Raw genomic sequence first — 25,162 nt, forward strand, 5'->3', positions numbered from 1 at the left:
CTTAGATAATTCTTGACTATGACCATGCAGGACTAAAATATACCTATTTTTTTCCTTCTAATAGTCTGGTATAAATCATAGTACATATTATTATACTTACGTGAAACGAGATGTAGATAACAAAACGTAAAAATATTTTAATTCTGAAAAAGTAAAAGCTACATATTTCTGTAAAATTGCCTTTTAGATAATTTGAAACCGTTTTTAGGTGATTCTCGGTAAGGCTCAGCCAGGTCTGAATTAGTCTGGCTTTATTTTGTAGGAATTTGTATAGACTATTTCAATCACTTAGTTCAATTTTATTGACTAGTGATGTGGCAATCATATTTCGTCATAAACGCCATCCTTTTACACGCAACTGCGCCACGAATCCGTGCAATACCTTTCAGGATATATTATAATAAAACACGTTGACAAACAGAGCGCACCCTTAATGATCGATCAGGGTTGCCAGCCTTCCGAACTCTTTGGCCGTAGCGCCTGCTACAGTCCCGCGCCGACCGTAGACCGCTACGCGCGTAGCCCGTAGCACTTCTTCAAACTTACAACAGTTACAAAAGTATACTTACAAGTGACCGAGTTGATAAGTGGAAGTGATAAGTGGTTTATACGGATCGGAACGAAGCGTAAGTAAAGTTTGTTTTGTTACAAGTTGCGTTATTGTAATCTGAAGATGCGCACGTGTTTGAAATGTTGAGAGTTTTCGTAATGTCGTAACGTTTTTATGATTTGTTGATTACGAAGTTTATGAAGTCATGGAAGGGAAGTCTGAGACAATTTAACGGAGTCCTTTTATGTCATATGAATGGTCTTTTCAAGACGATATCCTGTTATTAAGTAGTTTTGAAAGTTCTCGTAAGTATACAGGTAATATTTAGTAAATATACATAACATACATAATTCTATAAAATGGTTCATATTTTTTTTAGTTCAAATATTTAATATACAGACAAATTAAGTATGATGATATATATGACGATTGGGGTTGAGCTAAGCCTGATAATATGTAAGAATATGTTTAAATATTTATTCAAATCCGTTGAAATACTTTAAATACATACCTAGGTGAATTCGTAGTAGGTTCGTAGGGTAGATTCGTAGGTTCTTCTTCTTGGTGGCTTTTAGTACAATTTGATAGGCGAGGAAACGATTATGCCTTTATTTTACCATATTTTTGACCTGTATGTCTCGAGTATAAAAATAATAGGAGCTCTGGGACATATTTTTGAGCATGATGTGTGCACCCATATTTTTACACTTGACTGTACACGCATAAAAAACATGAAAAATGTAATATTATTTCGGCACAAGACCCTGAAACTTGATTTCTTATGTGTATTCTTGTATAACACTTCTCTCCTCTCTTCCTGTGGCTTCTACGTGTATCTGTTTATTTTCCACTAGCATAGCAGGTTTACAAATATTTAATGAGAACTCTGAGCCCTTCTTTGGGGTTGGAAACACGTACTATTTTTGTTATTAGCAAAACAACGTCGTAAGCGCCGTACGCTGTGGATATACAAATGATGTTTTGCTTACCATAGTGTCGTGTTGTCCCAGACTCGACTACGGGAGGCCGCACACGACACATTTAGCGTTTATTTATAGGTGCTAACTGTTACGTTTTTATTGTTTTTAATAAATCGGCTTAAATGGATTACATCGCACATAAATTATTCACTTTTATTCCCTAGCGATTCGCGGCTCTCACGAGCACTCGTATTCTACGGAAAAAAATATTATTATGGTAAAAAAGATCTGCTTAAACATAATGTAAAACAAGTACCTATATATTTTTGCTCTCGTATGTATGACTGTTGCTTTACTCTAATTTAGACTTACCTTTACCTACTAAATTAATAAATGTGATGGAATATGTTATTGAATAAAAATACTTTTATTAAATTGGTTAAGAAATGATAGATTACCAGAACATTAAAAAACAGTCAGAAAAACTGTAACAAAACTATCCATATCCAAGTAACACAAAATAGATTGTTATAATTAAAACATTGCTATTGTACTCAGTGCTATATTTGTCTACCGTTTTTCATCAATTCTCATCTACTCAAAGGTTAACTGGAAGAAATTCCTTTAAGGGATAAGTTCGCCTTTGTACTGCCTATCCTGTGCCATAAATTTTTGCTTTGTGTTTTGTACAATAAAGAGTTTATACATACATACATACATTTTTACCTCGGGGCTCATGATTAGAAAAAAAATATAATAGTACATTATTGCAGAGGCCGGGAAAGGGCAATTCGTGGATGAGTTTCGATTTTGTCGGACGACGCGAAGCGGAGTCCGACAAAGAAGACGAATCCACGAATTGCTATTCCTGCCGAGGCATATATAGTGCTTTTCTCCAAACATGCGAGGAAATAAGGTAAAATAATAATTATTTAAGCATGAAGCATCACTCAAATCGAACCTTCACATCAAAAATTTCAAAAACAATTTCCCTCTAAAATTAATTTTTAAAAGTTTAGGGCACAAACTTATTCTGCCATTCAGTATCATTCAATATTCGTTCATTCAATATAATTGTGCAATATAGTTGGTCAAACCAATTTGTCAGTCAGTAAGAACCAGGAAAACTATACCCATCCTTTTCTTTTGGGTGCTAGTACTAGTGTAAGACAAAGATAGTATGATTCTCTCTGTCTATGTTTGAAATGAGAAAGTCCTTTGACAAACTATATAAACTTTATGTACACGGATGAGATCCTTAAAAAAATATAAAAATAATCTTTGATTTTATTAAGCAGTATTCTCACGATCATACACTAGCACAACGGTCTTGTAAGAACGAGACAAGTAAGGTCGTTTATCTTACTATCTCACTCTATCCTATAGCTCGCGGCTATAATAATTGGCTGTTTGCGTTTTTTATTTTTAAAAAGTAAAAAACACTACAGTAATAAGTTATTACTGTAGTGTTTTTTTCATTCCCGTCCGCTAGAACAGGACAGCGATAGTTTGATTTTTTTAAATTAGAGTTTGACAATAACGTAGAACTTCCCGTACTATTTTTGCTACAATAAGGTGAACATTTCCGAGCATATTGGAGAAAATTAAATTATTAATACGGGAATGATTTTCGAGATTTAACATAACTAGAATCGTTTTTAAATAGAAAATAAGCTGACGTCTCGCGCAGTATGCAAACAAATTAAGCTATATAACTGACTTCCTGCATCTCGATATCACTACATAGTATAAAACAAAGTCGCTTCCCGCTGTCTGTCTGTCTCTATGTATGCTTAGATCTTTAAAACTACGCAACGGATTTTGATGCAGTTTTTTTAATAGATAGAGTGGTTCAAGTGGAAGGTTTATGTATAATTTGTTAACCTGTGCAAAGCCGGGGCGGGTCGCTAGTTTACAATAAGTTTGAGATAAATTGGACAGAAATATTAAACTAGAGACGGTAAAAGACGGCTCGAAGCCATCCAATTTGCCGCTGTTGCCGGAATCGGTTGTTCGCTGATAAGTTGCTCATTAAACCGAAATCCGGGAATTTTATTCAAAAGGTCAATGAGGAAGAGCTTTATCCCATCTGTTCGCCAAATTGTTTGAACTCAACCAAATCCGAGGAATCGTGGGAGTAATCTCGTATTACCAGAGTTTATTTTTCAACAGCCGAAATAATGTTGTTTTATGTTTATGTTAGGTATGATTGCCATGTTAATACAAATAAGGGTAAATTTAAGGCTAGATAAATACCCTAACAATTCTAACATGGCAAACCAATTTCTCGAAATGTATGTACCTAATACGAGCGAAACCCACGATAACTAAATGACAAAGATGTCAGTGTGCGTTAAAATTGGCATGTAATATTAATAAACGTGAGAATAACTCGTCTGTCTGTTACCGACGAAACCAACCTGGGGGCCGATTTTTAGGGTTCCGTAAAGGGTAAAAAACGGGACCCTATTACTAAGACTTCGCTGTCCGCCCGTCCGTCCGTCTGTCACCAGGCTGTATCTCATGAACCCCGATAGCTAGACAGTTGAAATTTTCACAAATGATGTATCTCTGTTGCCGCTATAACAACAAATACTAAAAATAAAATAAAATAAATATTTATGGGGGCTCCCATACAACAAACACTATTTTTTTGCTCTATTTTTTGTTGATGGTGCGGAACCCTCCGTGCGCGAGTCCGACTCGCACTTGGCCGGTTTTTTAATTTCGACCGCTCGATTTCGTGTATTTCGTTCAATAATATCTCCAGTACCCGGCATTTAAATTCTACTAATAGAATTGAAAACGAGTGGTCAATACCATTCGATTCCCAATTTCTATCGCTCGCTCGTATTTCAAAAATTAGCATTTCGCTGTTTTCCACCGATTTTCAAGTGACGAAATCGAGCGCTCGAAATTCAAAAATCGGCCCCCTGTACCCCTAGTGTAAATTTGATTCGATAGCGTGACGTGCGTACTTAAGTGCAATGTAATTTCATTATTGGTTTCATTGTTTATGGATCCACGTAAATCCAACCCACATCATAAATAATTGCCAAAGTTATCATAAACTAGATTCATGTAACACCTACAATACAACAACTGTATACCTAAGTAATAATTCTACATTTTTATAAATGTTTACACGAATTGCTCATGTAACCAAAGAATTATCTAACAATTCCGGAGGAATACCGAGGTCACAAGAGACAAATGGGCCATTTTATTTAAAGTTGTCCCCTAGACTTTTTTTCAAAATTTGGATTTTTTATGTTATTTCTACTCAGAACCATGAGCTCTTTTGAACCTAATAGGAGAAAAAGGTGTCCCAAGATTTCCATACATTTTTCGATCTTTCCATTCCGAAACCGCCATACAAAGTCTATGAAAAAATGGTAACGGAATGGGAAAAAACCTTGGGAGACTTTTTTCTCCTATTAGGATAGAAAGAGCTCGTGATTCTGAGTAGAAATAACATATACATTCACAAATTAAAAAAAAAGTGTAGGGGACAACTTTAAATAAAATGGCCCAAATGGTTATCATTTACAGCAGAACGAAGTTACATTTGTTGTGTAGAGCTACAAAAACGTTAAGAGACCGACTGGAGGTTTGTAATAAATTTTTAAATAATTTTTTACTGAGGTTATGTGTTAAAATGTATTTTAATAACACTCACACATATCACTTATGTACATATTTAAACAAACTTTTGTGCGGTACGTCAATTGTAAAGTGTAGGCAATTTTTTATATGGAATTAAACTAAAAAATGTATTAACTAACGAAGATAATAAATAGAAACAGTTATAGCAAAAACGATAACATTGAAACCATTAAACAATCAACAAGATTCATATTTAAACCAAAATATTTAACAGTAAGTCATTTAATATAACCTAACTGTACAAACTAGAAAAAACGCAGAACCTTCTGTGTTCGGCGCTTCTTCTGGTTTGTAACAGCAGTGCAGTTCTGGGAGAGTAGCAAGACAATTGTGTAAATTAAAACTGAAACCAGAGCTGCCGTCCACTTTCATTATTAACATAAACACAGGAAGAAAGCGTTTACGCTAAAAGCTGTTAACTGACTTTAAAATCGAGCGTTTTCCCTTAAAATTCTGGGAGCGAGGATACTTAATTGGGTTTTTATTTCCGTCGCCTATTCTGTAAAAAGGCCCCTGAATTTTGTCTTTGTGTTTAATGTTTTATTTAACGCTGTCTCAATATTGGCTGTTTTGGAAACGTTCTGGTTAGTGAACGGAGATCGTTAAATTGGATCGATGAAGAACTGGGGGCTCATTGTCCGTAACAATTGCTTTGGACCATCTTTGGACTGAAAATTATATTTTTGTAGCTTGACTATTAAAAAAGTTAGAAGCGAAAGGTACCTAACTGCCAATGTTGCTCATGCAATTAATGAAGGAAATGTAATTTAAGGAACCAAGAAACTGAAGAAACTGGATTATTTCGGAAATACCAACATATCGGATACCTATAATCTTTCTCATAAAGATAAGTGCTTTATTTTACAAAGTAACGGGTTAGTTTTAAACTAAATAAAACAGAAATATGTGTAAAACAGAAATTTTAATGTCTCTTCTTTTCCTTAAAAATATTTCTAGCAAATACCTATACTTAGCTAAAACCACCACACCACACCTTTTCAATTTCGCTCGCGTCAAAAACTCTGACATGATGAATATCACAAGGCATAACGCCAGGTGTCTTGACTAATTCCTTTATTACGTATTCGGATGGCGTGCCGTCACATCTAGAGGGGCTGTTCTTGCCGTGTTTGTGAGCACGTCATTATTCACGGTGGCCGCCATACACGCGAGGCCGTGAAGTACTCAATATATTTATTGAATGCTCCGCCTTTGAACGACCTTGAAGATGATTCATGTAGTGTTACTTTCATTTTGTTTGTGTGAGTACCATTGAATTATTTAAGCCTTCATTACCAACGATGCTAGTTTTAGAACGTGATGTGAACGAAAAATATGAAACAAGCGAAAAGCCAACACTTAAATTGAGTCAATGTCATAGTAAATTAATAATGTACTTTTTAGTTTTTAGGTATGTATTTATTATTAATTCTATAATGTTTGACTTTGTATTTCTGTGTTGTTGAGCTGTGTAATGAATAAAAATTGTATTACCAGACAGATAATGTACTTATAAAAAGCATTTACATACATTATAAAATATTGCATAAGTAATAATAATTTTTGCATTATGAGAATTTTCATCAATATGACAAACACGTCCACAATTATGGTAACTGAACTGAGTATATTGAACTTATTTAATGCTATCTCCACGGTTTTGATTCAGATATTTCAATATCAGAATATATAAAACTCGTTGTTTTCTCCAGACAGTCGTAAACATATTGCAGGTCTAACGAGAAAATCATGTAGTACATACTAATATTTTCTATAGCCATCATCCTAGACCAGTTTATTGACGCCTAGGGAATGCTCAGAGCCTGCTTAACAATCCGTGGTATAGTATGAAATATCAAGACTATTCAATACCAAATAAAATGTTTTGAAATCCAATTACGTTTTAAACATTTATATAGTTACCTAAAAAACACCACCCGTCACCCGTCATAAAAATCGAGGTGACGGTAGCCCGGCCCGGATCCGGACCGTTCTAGTGCGAGTCATCCTTACATTATGTCTCTCGCGTTTCACAATACTGTCAGGACATGGACAATGTTTTTATCAGTATTTATTTTATTAGTGTTAAAATTCTGATTAATTAAGTTTTTGTCACTTGTACACAGTTCTGTACTAACTTAATTCTGCCTGTTTTGTAAGTGCAATCGACTACTTGCTGATCCGAGTTGTTTCGAACGGAGTTGACGCAACTTTGTCTTTATCTCCGTGGCCTCGGCTGCATTAAAACTTTTAATTGGCTGTGCTGAATCCCAAGGCAGCTTAGAAGCTTTGAAAACACAAATGAACTAGACAGGAAAGTATGTGTATTTAAACAAGTATTTTCTAAGTAGTTTTTTGCTTGTAAATTTTAATGAATGTTCCGGAAAAAAAAACAAACTTGTAAATACTATTTAAATGGTTTAAGTTGTTTATCACAACGGGTGTCATACTTGCTTAGAAATTAGGTTTTTAGAAACAAATGTACCTATTAGGTTACATGGGTAAACTTCATTCATAGTAAAAATACACAGCTCAAATAAAAATACGTACTATAAAATAGATAAATACAAAAATATATAGTTTTATTATCAATATACAGAGGGTTGCTAAAAATAATTGCATTTCCGTTGCCATGGAGGTGTTGAAATTATACTGAGCAAATTTTACTATGGGCAGGCCTATGGAACTCTCCGCGCGAGCTCGGATTTATACCTACGATTCTGTTCCCGTTCACGGTAGAAAAGCAAGCCAGTTGGTTGCCACACGCGCTCACGCACGCACGTTACCGCGCGCCGCACTGACAATTTTTACGATAGTTACAAGCTACGTAGGTACTATTGAATTACTTTAATTAAACATGTAGTGTTTATTACGACAAATGTACCTATAGTTAGATATCTATTTGAAATAGGTAGCTAACTTGGTAAATTATCATTTTATCGACAGTAAGATCTTAATTTTATACCGGAAAATAGGTACTCATTTATGCTCTGGTTATCTTATTATGAATTACCTGTAATCATGGGTTCTCTATTATTTTTCTTTAATGAGTAACATTAATCTATATCTGGTTTTAAATTACACGAAGTTTTAAAACTAATTCTTGCTGGGTTCATTGCGTGGTTTATAAAACTGCAGGGACATATGACCTTTTAAAATGAGTATTTAGTAAACACTAACCTAACCTAACGCATAAACGGAATATTATAAATTATTGCAACTTAACTTGCTTAAATGTAGTTATTTAACGCTATGCTGTTATATACTTTATGGCAAGTTCTAATGTTAGTTTGATAATTTGATCAATCGAATTAGAGACCGGTCTTTACACGTATTAAAATTTCTAAGCGTCGCGTCGGCAACCCTAGCGTTGTGCGGCGCGTTGAAGGTCACTCCATTGTATTTTTGTGTAGGTATCAAAACGGTAGGTATTTGCGTTTTCTTTGAGAGATAAGTATCTGTTCGTAATAACTATTATATAATCTGTGCTATGGGACCAACCCCGAAATCGCGGAAAAAAATATGGCTGTTTCATACATTTTGGCTGGGCCATTTTCTATGAGAGGGTAATATTTTTTTCTCGATTTCGGGGTTGGTCACATAGTAAAAGATGCTCAGTATAATCGGAAAACCTCCCTGGCAACGGAAATGCAGTTATTTTTTAGCCACCGTCTATACATTAGGTATAACTAACATTCGTGGCTTAATTTATATTAACATACTGCTACTAAATATATCGCGTAAGTACTTTTATTTTAGATTACATAGTTAGATCATATAAATACGAAACCACTTAGCGAAATCGCTTATCGATAGTGCGTTATATTAACATTAAGGAACGTAGTCCGCGGCCGTGGGACGAATGGTTCGTCCGGAGTGCTTGCGGCATTTGGGCCACTTAGGATTAAGGAAATCGGGGAATTGGGGACTTTGGCCTTCGCATCTCAACCCTAGGGAGATCCTAATTGATTGAATATTCCGTGTATTTGGCCGGACCACATATTCATTTAGGTTGTTGGGTTAATTTAGCCAGCCACGTTTTCCATATCTTTTATAGTATGACATGCATTTTTACATATATAGTTAAGTGAATGTAAGAATGTCTGTCGTAGTACTAAACTTTAATAGCTTTGTAAAAAAACAGTGATTTTGTATTATACTAATAAATACCCGTTAATTTCTTTGTTTTGTGTAAACGCTGAAAACTAGTTCAAGTTCTGCGTTTAAGCTCTAGCAGAATACTATCGTATTCTTTAAATAAAGAAATGCAAATAAACTGGTATCAATTATTTTTATTGCCAGTTAAAGATACAATCCTGTTAATGTCCAAGAAGCAGATAGTCGGAGCTATCTGTTTTAGTTACTTTGCTTCGGTTATTAGGTCCTGTGCAACGTCTAGACTGATTCTTTAATTCGAATTGCGATTCCACAGAGATAAATGGCAATGACAGTACAATCTGGTCCTTGCTTCACTGTTTTACTAATCGTTTGGATGATAAGCTATAAGAGTTTTAGATACTTACCCCAATTACTGCGAAGTGTTAAACGTCACTGTCGAAATTAATCAAAATATAATTTATAATCCTTGTCTAATGTAATTGAAGCATTTATTTATCTTTCTCTTCTTTTTTAGCCACCGCTGTGATATGAAATATCTTCTAGTATACTTCCAAAACTATGAATTCATTCGGCGTAGGTACCTATATTATTAAAGGCTGAGGTTCTTCTTATATAACACGACATAATATATAATACTAACCGAATTCAATAGTAACATTATCGGTTGAGCGTTTTTCCCAATTGTCCACATTACAAGCGGTGCCCGATTTGATTCACGGTCCAATTCATCATTCAGGGCTCTTTTCTAGTTCATTTCCCAGCAGAGGCTTCTCGTTTTTTGCTCGCTCATTCACACTATTTCTGTAAAGACATCGGATAACAAATTCTTTGTTGGAGTTTCTCATCCATGTTTGGTCATAGTCAAATATAGTGGAAATAAACGAATCACGTTATTGTGGCTTTATAAAATAATATCTGGGAGACCGAGCCTTGCTCGGAAAACATATAAAAACTCAAAAATGCGCGTTTTCCCAGAGATAAAACTTAGCTAGATCGATTTTTTACCCCCGAAAACCCCCATATAGCTAATTTCATCGAAATCGTTAGAGCCGTTCCCGAGATCCCCGAAATATATATAAATATAAATTAATAAATAAATATACAAGAATTGCTCGTTTAAAGGTATTAGATTATTGAATAATGTCCATTATCATCTGAAATATTATTAGAGGTACCTACTATTATATGTTATTGGGTTGCTACTACGGTTAAGTTGCTACATCGCTTGTTAAAAAATCTATATGCCGTGATCGATCTAGATTACATATTGAATTTATTAATTAAATCAAATGGTATTTCTTCAAGTTGCATGTGATACTGTGGGCCCGATTCGGATTTCGTAATAGACATCTATTAGACATCGCCAAGATACGATAACGATATGTTTAAGATCTAACCTGTCAAATTTGACATTTCCGCGATTCTGAAGATACTCTTGAACGATTTCCACAAGATATTACTTAGAGATCTAATTCTCATCTAATAGATATCTAACACGATCTATCGTAAAAGGGACATTGGTTGCCCGAATTGCGCTGCAAAAGAGAACTACATAGTTGAAATCTAAACTATAACGTATCTAGAATGGATCTAGTACGTGTCGTCTCTTGTGAATATCTTGAAGTTCGAATACGGCAGTGTATCAACTACTACTCTGTATAGCGCGCATAAGTTGTTCGCAGAAATCGCGAAGCGTCTGGTTGACGTAACTGGTGACCGAAGAGCTGGCGGCTACCTCGCACAACGTATCAGCATTGCGATACAGCGAGGAAATGTCGCCAGCATCCTTGGTACAATGCCTCAAGGGCCTATTTTAGATTTAAGCTAGTTAGGGTTCCGTAGCCAAATGGCAAAAAACGGAACCCTTATAGATTCGTCATGTCTGTCTGTCTGTCCGTCTGTCCGTCTGTCTGTCCGTCCGTATGTCACAGCCACTTTTCTCCGAAACTATAAGAACTATACTGTTGAAACTTGGTAAGTAGATGTATTCTGTGAACCGCATTAAGATTTTCACACAAAAATGGAAAAAAAACAATAAATTTTTGGGGGTCCCCATACTTCGAACTGAAACTCAAAAATTTTTTTTTCATCAAACCCATACGTGTGGGGTATCTATGGATAGGTCTTCAAAAATCATATTGAGGTTTCTAATATCATTTTTTTATAAACTGAATAGTTTGCGCGAGAGACACTTCCAAAGTGGTAAAATGTGTGTCCCCCCCCTGTAACTTCTAAAATAAGAGAATGATAAAACTAAAAAAAATATATGATGTACATTACCATGTAAACTTCCACCGAAAATTGGTTTGAACGAGATCTAGTAAGTAGTTTTTTTTAATACGTCATAAATCGCCTAAATACGGAACCCTTCATGGGCGAGTCCGACTCGCACTTGGCCGCTTTTTTTTAATTTCTTTTAGTAATACACTGTATATATCTTGTTTGTAAATAAATGATTATTCCTCTGTAACTGTGTTTGTATATTTTTTAATAAGCTGTCAATCATTTTTTTTTTTTACAGCGCAAATAAAATGTTACTAATCGTCCTTAGATCATCCGGAATTGGGTTACTTTTAATACCATTTTATTTCAGCAATTAAGTAATGTGGCCTCGTAAAAGTGGCTACAAAGTTTATGTTCCTCCTTTATGCTTTGCACCACACCTCAATCAGATAGTTAATTCAGATTAGTAATGAACAAGATATTTAATTACGAATACATTAGTAATACAATTTATGGTGCTAACCTGGGGGAATTTTTCTGGTCGAATTTTACAGAAAATGGAGAAAACCGTTAAAACCACTTTGAAAATCTTAAGAATTCACCCTTGCATTGGGTTTTGAAAGGCGTCTTAAAATTAATAATACAACTACCCAAACTTGGTGAATATCTATACCTATAATATTTACAAAACCGCTCTGTAATAATTCGGTTTAGGGAAATTCAAAGCTTCTTAGTAAGTTAAATAAGTTTAAAATAAAATCACACTGACTCCAAAGGTGCCAATTCAAGAAGTAATCTTTTATTAAATAATCGTATCTACCACCAACTTTTCGTTTTGCAGTCAGCTTCAGCTTTAAGTATTTTCGCCAGCAAAAGCACCGATGAGTAAGTAACGAAGCGTTTTCATCTCGGATTAGGGCGTTCGCGGAGTTGCAAAGGCTGATTATGCTAATTTTATGAAGCCCGTATCCTAATTTATTATGTTGTTACTCACCAGCGTCAGTGACCTAGTTAACACTTCACGGGTTTCAAGCTTTCTCCGGATATGTTGTTTTCTTTAGACGTTTATTTTTTCTAGGCGTTTATTTTTTTTAGAATCGAATCCGTGACCGGAATTTAATCTATTAGTTACTAGATTTTCCGTTGTATTTTCTGTTGATACTTTATCGTTTAGTTATCTATATGCTGGGTCATTGCTTTAAGATCCAGACTTGTCATAAATGTAGTCTGGCCTTAAGTAGCCAACTGTTGAACTCTGACAAACGGTCAGCTGTTTGTTTTTCATCTCTTTTGTTGGCATACTTTCTCCACAGTAGCAACTTGCCAAAATACGCATTAAGCCTGTACACCAACTTGGCAGACAGACAAATTGTGGTACGTGCGGTCGCTGCAGAGCTCGGGCTAAGCGCTCGCTGCCCGTCTGTTTTGAATACCAATGCCTTATTAGCCGACTGTTATACGGTTCGTTATAATTATAATAATTTCTTAAGTTATATTTGACCTTGAATGTAGTTTTCGTGATATTCAATTTATTCCATCGAAATGTCACTTTTAAATCCCAGCAAAGTTTCATCGCCTCAGGAGTTAGTGTGAAAGTCTCCATGAAACAACCCGCAAGATTAGTCTGCACAGCCGTTTCTCTACTCTGTGGTATGGCTGAAATGTCAAGTATAGTATCATGATAAAACAAGAAATGAAGTATGTAGATAAAATCATAAACAGCGTTTGAAATAATAACTTTATTCTTTTGCTATGTTATGACATCTTTATTATTTCTACAAATACTGAGCAGACGAGTAGACATACCGGCCTAAATAGAACCGCGGCTACAAAAGCTGGAAATACATATCGTACAGTCAGCATCAAATAGAGGTGTGATGTGACCAGTGACGGACAAAGTGGCCAAATATATTGTAGGTACTTGTTACCATAGAAATAATGATGTGTAACCTACCGATATATTATTATTTGGCTACGTTGGCACACTTTTAATTTGCTATTGACTGTACGGACTGTACCTATAGTCCTACACTTGTAACTTAAGGCTTGTTAAAACTATGATGCTAAAATAAAATTCATCGTTTGCATACAGCTAAAGGTTTTTTCTTTCTTGAGCAGATAATAAAAAAATGGAAACAGGTCTGCCCTAGTCACCTAGAAGAAAAGCTCCAAACAAACCAAAAAAATATCCTTTAAATTTAGTAGAAGGGTACTTAGTGCTTTCTGCAATGATTTATGTTCGTCTTAAGCAACATAAAAGTTGTTTTTCCACGAGATTCCAGATTTTAATTAAGTCGGGCCCGGGTCTTGCTAACTCTTTGTTTACGAAAATGTTGACGCTAACTGCATTTAATAATGTTACTGTGCACTGCGCTAACCTCATGTCCTACTTTTACACTGTTTAAAAATATATTCTCAGGCTCGTATTTTACGTAGAATGTAGGTTGCATGAAATAAACTATTATTATGCTTATAATAATTAAGTGCATACAATTTATAATACTCTGGTCAACTTGGTCAGCAACATAAAAAAATTATTCGTCACTCTCTTTGCAGTTGTTATAATAGATCGTATGGTTGCCTCTGCTGACAAGCTAGAGTTTCCAAATTATAATATATCTTTATCACAAAGTTAGGTTATTTATGCGTTTGTAATTTGATGATAAATTGATCATAAGGTATTCGTTTGTTTATAAGAGAAATCATAGATACAAGTAATTAAATTGCAGCTGTACAACGTTGGTGTACCTACTCAGGCACAGGTTGGTCGTAAAGCAGCCAAATTAGCACTTGATTATGATTTACTCCTTTTCATTTTGTCAGAATTCTAATAAACGACCGTTAGGCCACGGGATTTCTCATTTAATTTAGGTCCGGTAATTTGGGCGGGTAATTAAATTAAAGGGAAAATATTCTTATTAATTATGATGGCATACCTACGCACGAGTTATATATAGTATCTTACATAAAAATATAAGGATGCTAACAAATTATATTCATGAATGTAGAAATAAGTATGTTAATAAATACGAGTGCATGTTTATTCTGGCACACTATTATGAATGCCGATAAAAGTGTTAATGCATATTCTGACTAGGAGTGTGTAAATTTAATATGACTAAAATCTCCAAAGACATAACTTACATAACGTGTAATCCTTGTCACTAATCATTGTCATAATATGCCCAAAGTTAAACAAATAAACATACTGTGATATAAAATGTTGACGGTCTGCGGACGTCAAGTTTTTGGGTGTGGTAGCTAGGTTATGTGATATGTATTATCTTGTCACTTCGAACGAACCCGCGTCATAACGACAATGGTCTCCGACGATGCAGGCATAAGCACGATAAACACAAAACAACACCGCTTTTTGACCTAATTCAATCATTATTTTAGAAGTAATAAAGGAATATTCAAGGTGTATGATTGACTGTTTCTCAACTTTTCAACATGTCAAGCAAAATCATATTTTATGCAAAAGTCGCATAATTAGGCTTCTTAAAATTTTAGCGTGGAAGTTATACAGTATTTATGTCAGTTTATCTAGGAATTAAATTAAGAGAATTTTATAATCATTAATTAGACAAGTTCCTAACTGTTATTTCGTATATAAACTAAATTTCAAACTCTTTGAAACATTAGTTAATCTTTTCTTCTATGGCTTTAAAGAAAATTATATCGTCGGAGTATTGACTACAAGATTTAGAAAAATATTTCATAAAATAATTTTATTTATTCCCTAGTTGAACAAGATTACCTTTAAATGAATATTTACTTACGAGACTAGTGACTTCGGTTAACAAACGCAAACCTTTTTCTTTGATGTTTTGCTTTAGCAAATCTCAATATTGTAGACTAGACTGTAGATTTTTACAAAGCGATTACCTGCGAGCAATTGATAAAATAGTTATTTGAACTTGTAGCTTGTTAAGAGAAACGCAACCTCAAATAAATGTCTTTATTTATACTTTGTATCCGATTACAAAATTGTTTACCTCTTTTACACGCTCGTTAGTAATATGAGAATATCTACAATATACAGTGAAACTTGGATAAGTGAGACTTCAAGGGACGAGCAGATTTGTCTCACTTAAAGAGGTATTTCACTTACCCAGGCTCTCAGTTAACCAGGTACAAATAAATGTCTGTCTCATTTACAGAGGGTCCCATTAATAGAGGTGAGAATAGAGGATATATTTCAGTTATAGAGGTGGTTAATAAGGTATTTTGTAATTATCTTTAAAAATAAATAAGGTAAAATAATCCTTGTCCCTAATTTTTTTTAAGTCTGTTTAAATATTTCTTTGAATTTATTTTGAATGATTCTCCAAAGGATAGATTTTTTCAATTAAATTTGATACGGCCTTCATTGCGTCTTAGAAATGTATTAAATGAAAATCTGTTTATTCGTGTTACTTATCAAAATTTCAGCTTTCGTTTCGATAGTTATAACTACATAAAATAACTAAATGAAACTTGAAGTCGTTTAGACACAATCAAGCAAATGCGGAATTTGTGCATAGACTAAGAGTTAGTATGAATACGGAAATTGATCAATAAAGTCCAAGTTAGAGAGGTCATAGATTGACGTTATCTCAGATACAGAGGTCAATTCCTATACAATTCTAAAAAAACAATTATTATTATTATAGCTTTATTGCTCAGTGCTTTAATATCATTTTTTTTTTTATTATTAAATTGGTTGCACTTTTGATTGCACTGATCCCTGCTGGGTAAAAGCCTCCTCAGTACCCTTCCATTTCTCTCTATTTTTTGCTGTTTCCATCCAGTTCTTTCCAGCTATCTGTATGATGTCGTCTGCCCATCGTTTTTGTGGTTTTCCTCGGCCTCTTTTTCCCCTTGGTCCTGGCCATTTTGTTACTCTTAAGGTCCACCTTCCGTCCAAGTATCGGGACAAATGGCCAGCCCATTTCCACTTAAGTTGTAGGGCTTGTTTTAGCGCATCTATAATTTTCGTTCTCTTTCTTATTTCCTCGTTTCTGACTTTTTGTATCTTTCTGAGTTTTAGCATGCTCCTCTCCATTGCATGTTGACATGTTGTGATTTTGTTTCGAATTTTGCCTGTGAAGGTCCATGTTTGGCAACCATATGTCAAACTGGGCAATATGCAAGTGTCCATAATGACCTTTTTTAGGTTTGGGGGATAGTCTCCTTTTAATACCTCTTTCTGTGCCCAGTATTTCCGCCACGCACAGTTTATCCTTCTTTCTACTTCATTTTCATTGTTGTTTGTGTTGAACGAAACTTGTTTGCCGAGGTAGACATAGTCGTTTACATATTCTACTTGGTTTCCCGTAATCTCAATTGGCTTGGTTTGGCTGTTGGTCATGACTTTGGTTTTCCCTGTGTTCATGTACAAACCGACTCTCTTACTTTCATCTGCAAGAGTCTGCATCATTTGTTCTAGTTTTGTGGCTGATTCCGCAAAGATAACAATATCATCTGCGAATCTGAGATGACTGAGGCTCTTGCCATGTATCCAGAGTCCTTCGTCTTTCCAGTTTATTCTTTTAAAAATGCCTTCTAATACAGCTATAAAGATCTTTGGTGATAGTGGGTCCCCTTGCCTCACTCCTTTCCTTATAGGTATTTCTTCTCCTGTCGTTTCCAGTCTTACTCTGCTGATACTTTGTTTGTAGACATTTTTTATGATGTTTATGTATGTTTTGTTCACTCCACAGTCTTTCAGCGCACTCCAGATCGAGCTATGTGTTATACTGTCGAAAGCTTTTGTGTAGTCTACAAAGGCTACGTACAGGGGCCTTTTAAACTCTTTGTATTTCTCGTATATTTGTTCCAATGTATGGACATGGTCCATGGTTGAATATCCTACACGGAATCCGGCTTGCTCTATTGGTTGACTATCTTCAATTTTATGTGATATGCGGCTTAATATTATTGATGTAAAAAGTTTGTATACAGTTGACAGCAGGCTGATTGGCCTATAATTGCCAATATCTAAAGGGTCTCCTTTCTTATAAAGTAGTATTATGTCCGAGATACACCATTGTCTAGGGACAGTTTCAGTTGTTAGTATCTCATTGAAAAGCTTTGTTAGATAGGGAATCAGTAGCGGGGCACCTATTTTAACCAGTTCGTTGCTAATATTGTCTGGTCCGGGACTCTTTTCTGATTTGAGTTTTTTGATGTGCACCAATAGTTCTTTTTCTGTTATTGCTTCTATGCTGTTTTCATATGCCGGTTCTAGGAGTGGGTGATCTTCACTATTCTCATTTTCCAGTGGTTCTTTGTAGAGTTCTTTATAAAACTCTGTGGCTAGGTTAATGACATCTGCTCTGGTTTTTGTTACTTCATTTCCTTTTTTTAGTTTTTGAATCCAGTCTTTGTGTATAATCAGTTCCTTGTGTGCCCGTTTACTACTTCTGTGTGTGAGTAGGTTTCTCTCTATGATTACCCTCCTGTGTTTATTGTAGTCTTGTTTTACTGCCTTGTTGGATAGCTTGAATAGGGCTTTGAGTTCTTCTTTCATAGTTCGTGTTTTGTTCTTGGTTTGGATAAGTTCTGTTCGTCTATTTATTAAATCGATTGTTGTTTGTCTGAGTATTTTGGTTCTATTTTTCAAGTCATTATTTACCTTCTCTAAGCTGTTCTTAATTATGTTTTCCAGTGTATCATAATATTCTTGGATATTGTGTATGTTTAGAGTTATCCCTTGGTCTAGGTTTTCTTTTAGGCTTTGGATATATGTGGTCTTTTCAGAGTCTGATTTGGGCAATCTGGGCATGGTTTTGAATGCGCTTCGAGGTTTTTTAGGTGTATTCATAATAAAAGTTGCTCTCAGTAACCTATGGTCTGATGGAAATGACACTCTTTGTAGTACCTCTGTATTTGATATTTGTTTAGGTTTATTACACATTATAAAATCTATTTCGTTATGCGTTTTTTAGTCTGGAGATTCCCATGTCCATTTTCTGCTTGGTTTCTTTTTAAAGTAAGTGTTCATAATGGAGAGCTTTTGTTCATTGGCATTGGCAAAAAACAATTAGGAAAATGTAATCTTATAAATATAGTCTCAGTAAAAGAGGTAAAATACACTCTCTGTCTCACTTATAGAGGTAAATGTGACTATAAAATCACAACAGCTAATCCCAGTTATAGAGGTTCGTTTTATCTCACTAACAGAGGTAATTCAGTGCTAAATTGTCGGGACCGCACCATGCGTCTCAGCTATAGACGTTTCTCACTTATCCAGGTCCCACTTAACCAGGTTTCACTGTAAAATCTATTGTTTTTTGTGTAGTCTGTGATATAGATTCATCACTCTAATTAGTATGTCTGCAAAACTTAGTTTAAAACTTTTTTTGATGAATACATACAATAAATTTTAATGTTTATTACACTGATGATTATTTCTCATAAGATTTGCGATTGCGGGTATGTACCTACATATACACCCTTTAACCCTTGATCATGTAACAGCCGCAATTTAGGTAATATTATAAAACCAATTTTTTATAATAATAACTGACTTCCTACATATCTAAGGTTAGGTTTTACACTCTAATAAGAATCCACTATAACGGTTAGGTAATGCGCCAAGGTAATCGCGGAATTTCATCATGCTCGTATTAGCAAAATACTCACTGACCATTGACATACTTAATTGAATCTATACTTCAATAATTTAATAGTGAAAATGACAGCAGGAGTTGCAGGCGTTCATAAACTACGGAAACTGCTTACCACCAGTTGGGCTATATGCATGCTTGTTTGCCACCGACGTAGTATAAAAAAAGACATTTGAAAATAACCGTGTTAACATTTTTATTAATTCATTAACAACATTAAAACTGTGTCCATCGTTGGGATCATGCAAAATTATTACATCAGTGAAAATATAGGTAAAAGTTGCTCGTATGTTATTTTACCGCCTGAAGTGAACAAAAAACCGGAATTGCCTTGATAAAACATGTAACCAGCGCCGTACCAGCGTGGACCATATTTTCGTGTCAGTTAGATACGTCAGCCTAGTCGCACTCCGCGACGGGTGACAGCTGATTGGGGTAAACACATGTCCAGAGTATAATACGTATGGATATTATATGTGACGATTTTTTACTCCCCTAGGGGGGCCCTAAAATCATCCAAAAATCAGTCCAGACTTCCTCCCCCCCCATTTGAAATGACGTGATTTATGAATAGCCCCTATATTTCAGGTAAAGTTCTTGTCCGCACCTGTAATTTAGTATTATCTTACAAATGAAGCGCGCAAAAATAACAACCTTTTATACTTATATATTTTTGCGTGCTTTAATGTAAATAATATTAGAACTTCTTAACTTAACTTTTAACTGTCTTTGATATTTTATCAAAGACCGAGAACACAATTTAATTCGGTACGTTTCACTCATTAACGTCATTTTTTTCGCATTGGCGTGCTTCGCCATAACTTCCAGCAAAAAGTATCCAACTTAAAAGAGAATTAATATTGTTTTACAAAGAAAAGAAACTCCTTAAGATTTAATTTAGAAGTTTTGACATTCGGGATCCATCGTGAGTTTGAAGAAGCGAAATAAATACTTCTACTTATCTTAAATTAGCTTTGTTTTAACTTCGGAAGTGTAAGAGGGTTAGCCGTTATATGAAATAGCTCGACTTAGAAACAATTATAATTATTAAGTGTCATGGACAAAAAATTACTTTCATGATCTCATTTTTACTTTTAGACATAAAATTGTAACTGGGTCCCTGTTATATTTTAGAGATACAATCCCACTATATCATAGAAGTAGTCTATATATATCTCTAAACGTTACGTGAATGTGCACTCGTTTCCCGCACCAAATATTTACTTAAATATTTTTTGGCCTGATGTTTCAGTGGTAGAGAATGCCTTTTGGTTGTCTGCCTTTTTACCTCGCCTTATCGTAAAGATAAACAAGTTAAATCATGAGATATGTCTTATATATGCAATTTTATAAGCCGAAAACCTTTACGTAATATCTGAACGGTAACATCCCGTAATAACGGAGCTGGGATGGATGGAATTGATGCCCTAACTTTGTTGCGACAAAGACATGTGAATAATAAAGGCTCATAGTCACCACGAAAATTTGTTTTCTTCATCATTGTTGTATGGAAACATGTTAGCGAGTTTTCAGTTCCATGGATAAATGTTGTTGGCGGTTTAAGTGTTGCATAACATGGTAACGCCGTAATCGAATTTAAACTGTCATGAGTGAGGACCGTGTTTGAAAATGGAAACCTAGGCTCTCTGAAACATGTCACGCGAGTGACTACAAATACGTTACTTGAACCGTGAAATTAGTTTAATGGTAACGCCATTTTGTTTTTCATATTAAACTCGTTATGGTTTCAATTGCTCATTAGAAACTTATTCAATGATGTATGTATTATGTGACTTGTTTTCGCGCAGTAAAGTACGTCTTTGAAACCCTTTTCATTTGTCAAATTTGGGCCAGAGACAACACAATATCCTTAATCAAACTAAGAGGCATTTTTTGTCATCGGAACGCGACTATAACTGAAATGTTGAAATTGGACATTCATTATTATTCTCGCATCCCTGGATACGACTTGAGCCGGGTTATAATTTAATCACACCCTGACTTCCGCGCGTTGACACACACATGTTGTGGGAAAATCGGCTTTAGGTACATTTACAGCCCCAAGTCTTACTTTTGCATTGTCATTTAAATGTGGATCGTATTAACCAGAAAATAAAGTACTTTAAGCAATTAATTACCTCGTTTGGTATTAAATACATAATATGTTCATTAGTACTAGCCCAATTGTAGGTAATCCCCTCATTTCGTGGAATAGATATCTTGTTTGAGAAGTACCTATCATGTTTATTTGAGATCAATTAGGCTGGGATCGGAGTATTCACTACTTATTCTACGAAAATATCAAGTAATAAAGTACCTAAGTAAAGTAATAGTTATTTGTACAACAAGAGATCAAAGTTTGATATTTCTTCGAGTGCTTATTTTGAGTCCCGTGCAAGCGAAAGATTTTATAGCTCGCTACGCTCGTGAATCTAATTTAGAATCTTGAGCGTAGTAAGGGACTCACGCGCGAGATGTAAATAACTTTGATCTCGTGTAGTTCACAAAACTTTTCACCTCAGCAGTGAGAACATATTAGACAACCTGAAAAATGTAATCCTCCTTCATCACTTACCTATTCACTCATGCTTTCTTAAGATATACTAACAATTAAGTTGAATTACCACAATCAAACACAAAAACAAAACGTAGTAAATTTCAGTTAAATAGGTAATATATGGAAACAACGACCATCACTGTGTCATTGACACTTCAATCGACAACTTTTTTTTGTAAAAAAAAAACATTGTATGATACGGTCCGAATTGCGGATACTTACTATTTGTAAACTATAGTAGAGATTCTTAAAACTATAATTATTTATTTTACGTGATATTCTGTGTATTCTTGAGTTCATTATTTTAATCGGACAATAAATAACGTAAAATATAGTGTTTTTATCAGTTTTTATGAAGTGTTAAATTTTATTTTCATTAATAATTAATTATTAAGAATCCATACTCGTATGTATTTTGGAACGAGCTGCTGAGGTGAAAATTATCTTTTTTATCTAAAAAGTTTTATTTATGTAGTCATTATTAAATTTGTTTAAAACTCAATTACCTACTTAGTTTCATAAGAAAATGAGTTCGGTATTCTGATTTGTAGTCGTACTGTGTTTAGAAAGCCAAAATAACAGGTATTTCATCATAGAGCTAAAATATCCATAAATATTAACAATCTGGATGCCACTCAACCTTAGCCTTCAATGCTTGAAAAGCCAACGGTTAAAGAAAATGCAAAATTAAACATATTATAGGTAAACGTTAGAAGTACCTTTGATGGGACAGGTAAAGTAAACGTATACTTAAATTAACAATGTCACGAAAAGCTCTAAAACGTACCCGAGAGATGCCTTCTTTTACTGAAATTAATGTAAGCTGGCCGAAACTGTCCATTTGAATAATTCATTGCTTTCTCGAAGGCAAGCCGAGGCGAGCAGTTAAAGAACGTTCCGAAGAGGGTCATTTCTTAATCATAAAGTATTACCTAAGGCATCTGACCCTTATTATATATGTACATAAACATTTACTTACGTAAAATAAATATAGTTCTGGGAAACAGCTTAGGATGCAGCACCGAGTGGTTCAGACGTTTGTCTTTATTGGGACCGTGCACGATGGCAGCGCCGCCTAGCGTTCGCAACGTGGTCGGCGCTGTCAAATAACGAGCGCAACAAAATAAAGATTATTCCTTAAAAATATTTACTATAATGTACTTAACAATGTGCGGAATCTATTCCTATTTCATGTTAAATACACTTGGTTTTTGCTTTAGTGAAAACAGTAAGAATTATCTGTGTATTTTATATTATTCGGTCAATTTTCTTCGTTGTTGTTTCGTTACAAATTCAATGAAAAAACGTATGTTTTGCTATGTTTTGATGACTTACTTAATGATCCTCATCCTGGGGATACGTACGATGCTTGCAATTATAAAAACTTTGACCTTTTTCACAGGTTTTAATCAACATATTTTGTGTTAAAAATGTATGTTCTCCCGCTTTAGGCACAATGTCTGTTGTGACACTTGTGACAGATGACAGATAACCCTACGTGCCAAAAGTGTGCTTTTGACGGGCTTTCAATAACTAATATTACATTCACTTAATGTTGGTACACTGTATTAGCCATACTATTTTATTAACATACAAGAAAAACTCTTGTGTTGACATAGACTAGATAAAATGTTTAGCCATTACGTTGTTAAGCCTGGAATAGTACTATATGATATAAAAGGCTAATATCTAGCTCGGCGTAGAAAATATATAAAATTTAATATTACTGTTTCGTCCAGTATTATTGCAGTTTACCACACAATAGCTACCGTGACCCATTTTTATCGTAAGTGTGATTATAAAGCTAAAATAACTGAGAAGTATGGGAATTGACAGAAACAAAGTTACCAAACTTGTCAGTATTGGCCACATCAAGCGCTGCGATCGTTTCGGCTTCCCCTACCAGGTGCTTTGCACGGAGCGAATAACTAAGGATCGTTTATTCAAATGCTGGCTCGTTTTAAAGATTCATAATGCCCTATTTATATTGAATATCCATTTATTATATTTTCTCCATTTGTGTTACTTTTTACAATGGTGTGAGTAAATAAAATAATATAAATCCTCAACATAATATATTTATTACGCGAGTTTCGTAACGACTGCCGCAGTTTTCGCCAGCTTCAGTGCAATCATTGCTTCACTATCAATTCGATTTAGCTGATTCAACTACTTACGAGTAAATAAATACAAGTAACTGTCGTGATAGATTCAGTTATTCAACAGTGACGCTGATTGAATTACAGGCTAGTTTCAAACGGCTTAGTTCGAATGCGAAGAAAACTATGTACAGTTATTTTTTCGACCTACTGGTCTAAATTCTATGTCTACAATAATAAGAACATTATTAAACATAAGCACATATAAGTTTTCAATTTCGGTTCAATGTCAGTTTCTAAAAGCCGCTGTGACAAATAATGACTATTGACTATCAAGTCTCTTAACACGAAGTATGACCATCTGTGCTAGTTTCACCTATTAATGAATTATAAATACACGAAGCTCATGGGTTTTAGGGTGAGCAGAACAAAATAATGAGGTACTTCGGATATGCTTTGGCAGAAAAAAAGGCAAACCCGAGAGTTCTTTACTCATAAATTTCATCAGACCTGTCCTAGGCCTCCTAGTAATCGCATCAAGTAAATTTAAAGTTAGGCACCTACACTAATTTGATGTAAAATTTCTTCATATGGAACTGTTTAATTGTGATTTAGGTATTCTGATATTTCTGATTTAAGCAATCATGACATGATTTTTATTTATGACAGTTCAAAAACTAACTTATACAGTGTGTAAATCCAATACGGGCGAATATTTAAACGGTGGTTAGCATAGGACATAAAAAGTATATTGAGATAGATTTTACACGCAATGTAATACACCACACACGTTACGGGATACGAGCTTTTTAAAGTAACTGTCAACGCTTGTTGGCAGTTACTATGAAAAGCTCGTATCTCGTAATGTCATTATCATCTTGTTTCTTAATGTTTACAGTACATTGCTGCTCGGTACATGTGGAAAAAAATTAATCACGGGGTCATAATTAAGTGTAACTTAAAAAAAACATCTTAATTAATGATAAGACGGGTAAATTCTATATCTGGTTTAATTTATTGCCCGTATTTAACTTACACACTGTATACATGGACATGATATTATAGTTTCATAAATATTCCGTTTTGGCAGAAGCAAGAAAACTTTTTTAAACACAAGCAGTAATCTTAGGTACTATCTACCTGCACACGATTCTTATTTTCAGAAAAAGAAACAGAAAATATAAAATATTTGTACCACGCGAATAATGAGAAGCGAAAACTATCCATCTAGGTATCTGGGACCCAATAAATATTAATTTACTTCGAATTTGCGGTAGCGGTCTATATTTTCGTTGTACCGTTATTGGGAATATGCGGAGCTTCCCTCATAATGGCTTTGGGCGCACAATATCGCCTACTAAGGCAATAAATACGTTTCATAGGGAGGTTATATTACGAAGGAAAAGGAACAACTA

At 34.7% G+C, this 25,162-nt stretch overlaps 1 protein-coding gene across 1 annotated transcript in view; it reads left to right on the plus strand.

The window, feature by feature from the left end:
* The first annotated feature begins 345 nt into the window (after positions 1-345).
* Positions 346-25,162, plus strand: part of LOC134662474 (atrial natriuretic peptide receptor 2-like) — a 43,223-nt gene continuing 18,406 nt past the window's right edge. The window contains exon 1 of the mRNA XM_063518708.1: positions 346-626. The gene's annotated coding sequence lies outside the window, so the exon portion shown is untranslated. The remainder of the gene's footprint in view (positions 627-25,162) is intronic.

This window comes from Cydia amplana, chromosome 1 (assembly GCF_948474715.1).
Source record: "Cydia amplana chromosome 1, ilCydAmpl1.1, whole genome shotgun sequence".
NCBI lineage: Eukaryota > Metazoa > Arthropoda > Insecta > Lepidoptera > Tortricidae > Cydia > Cydia amplana.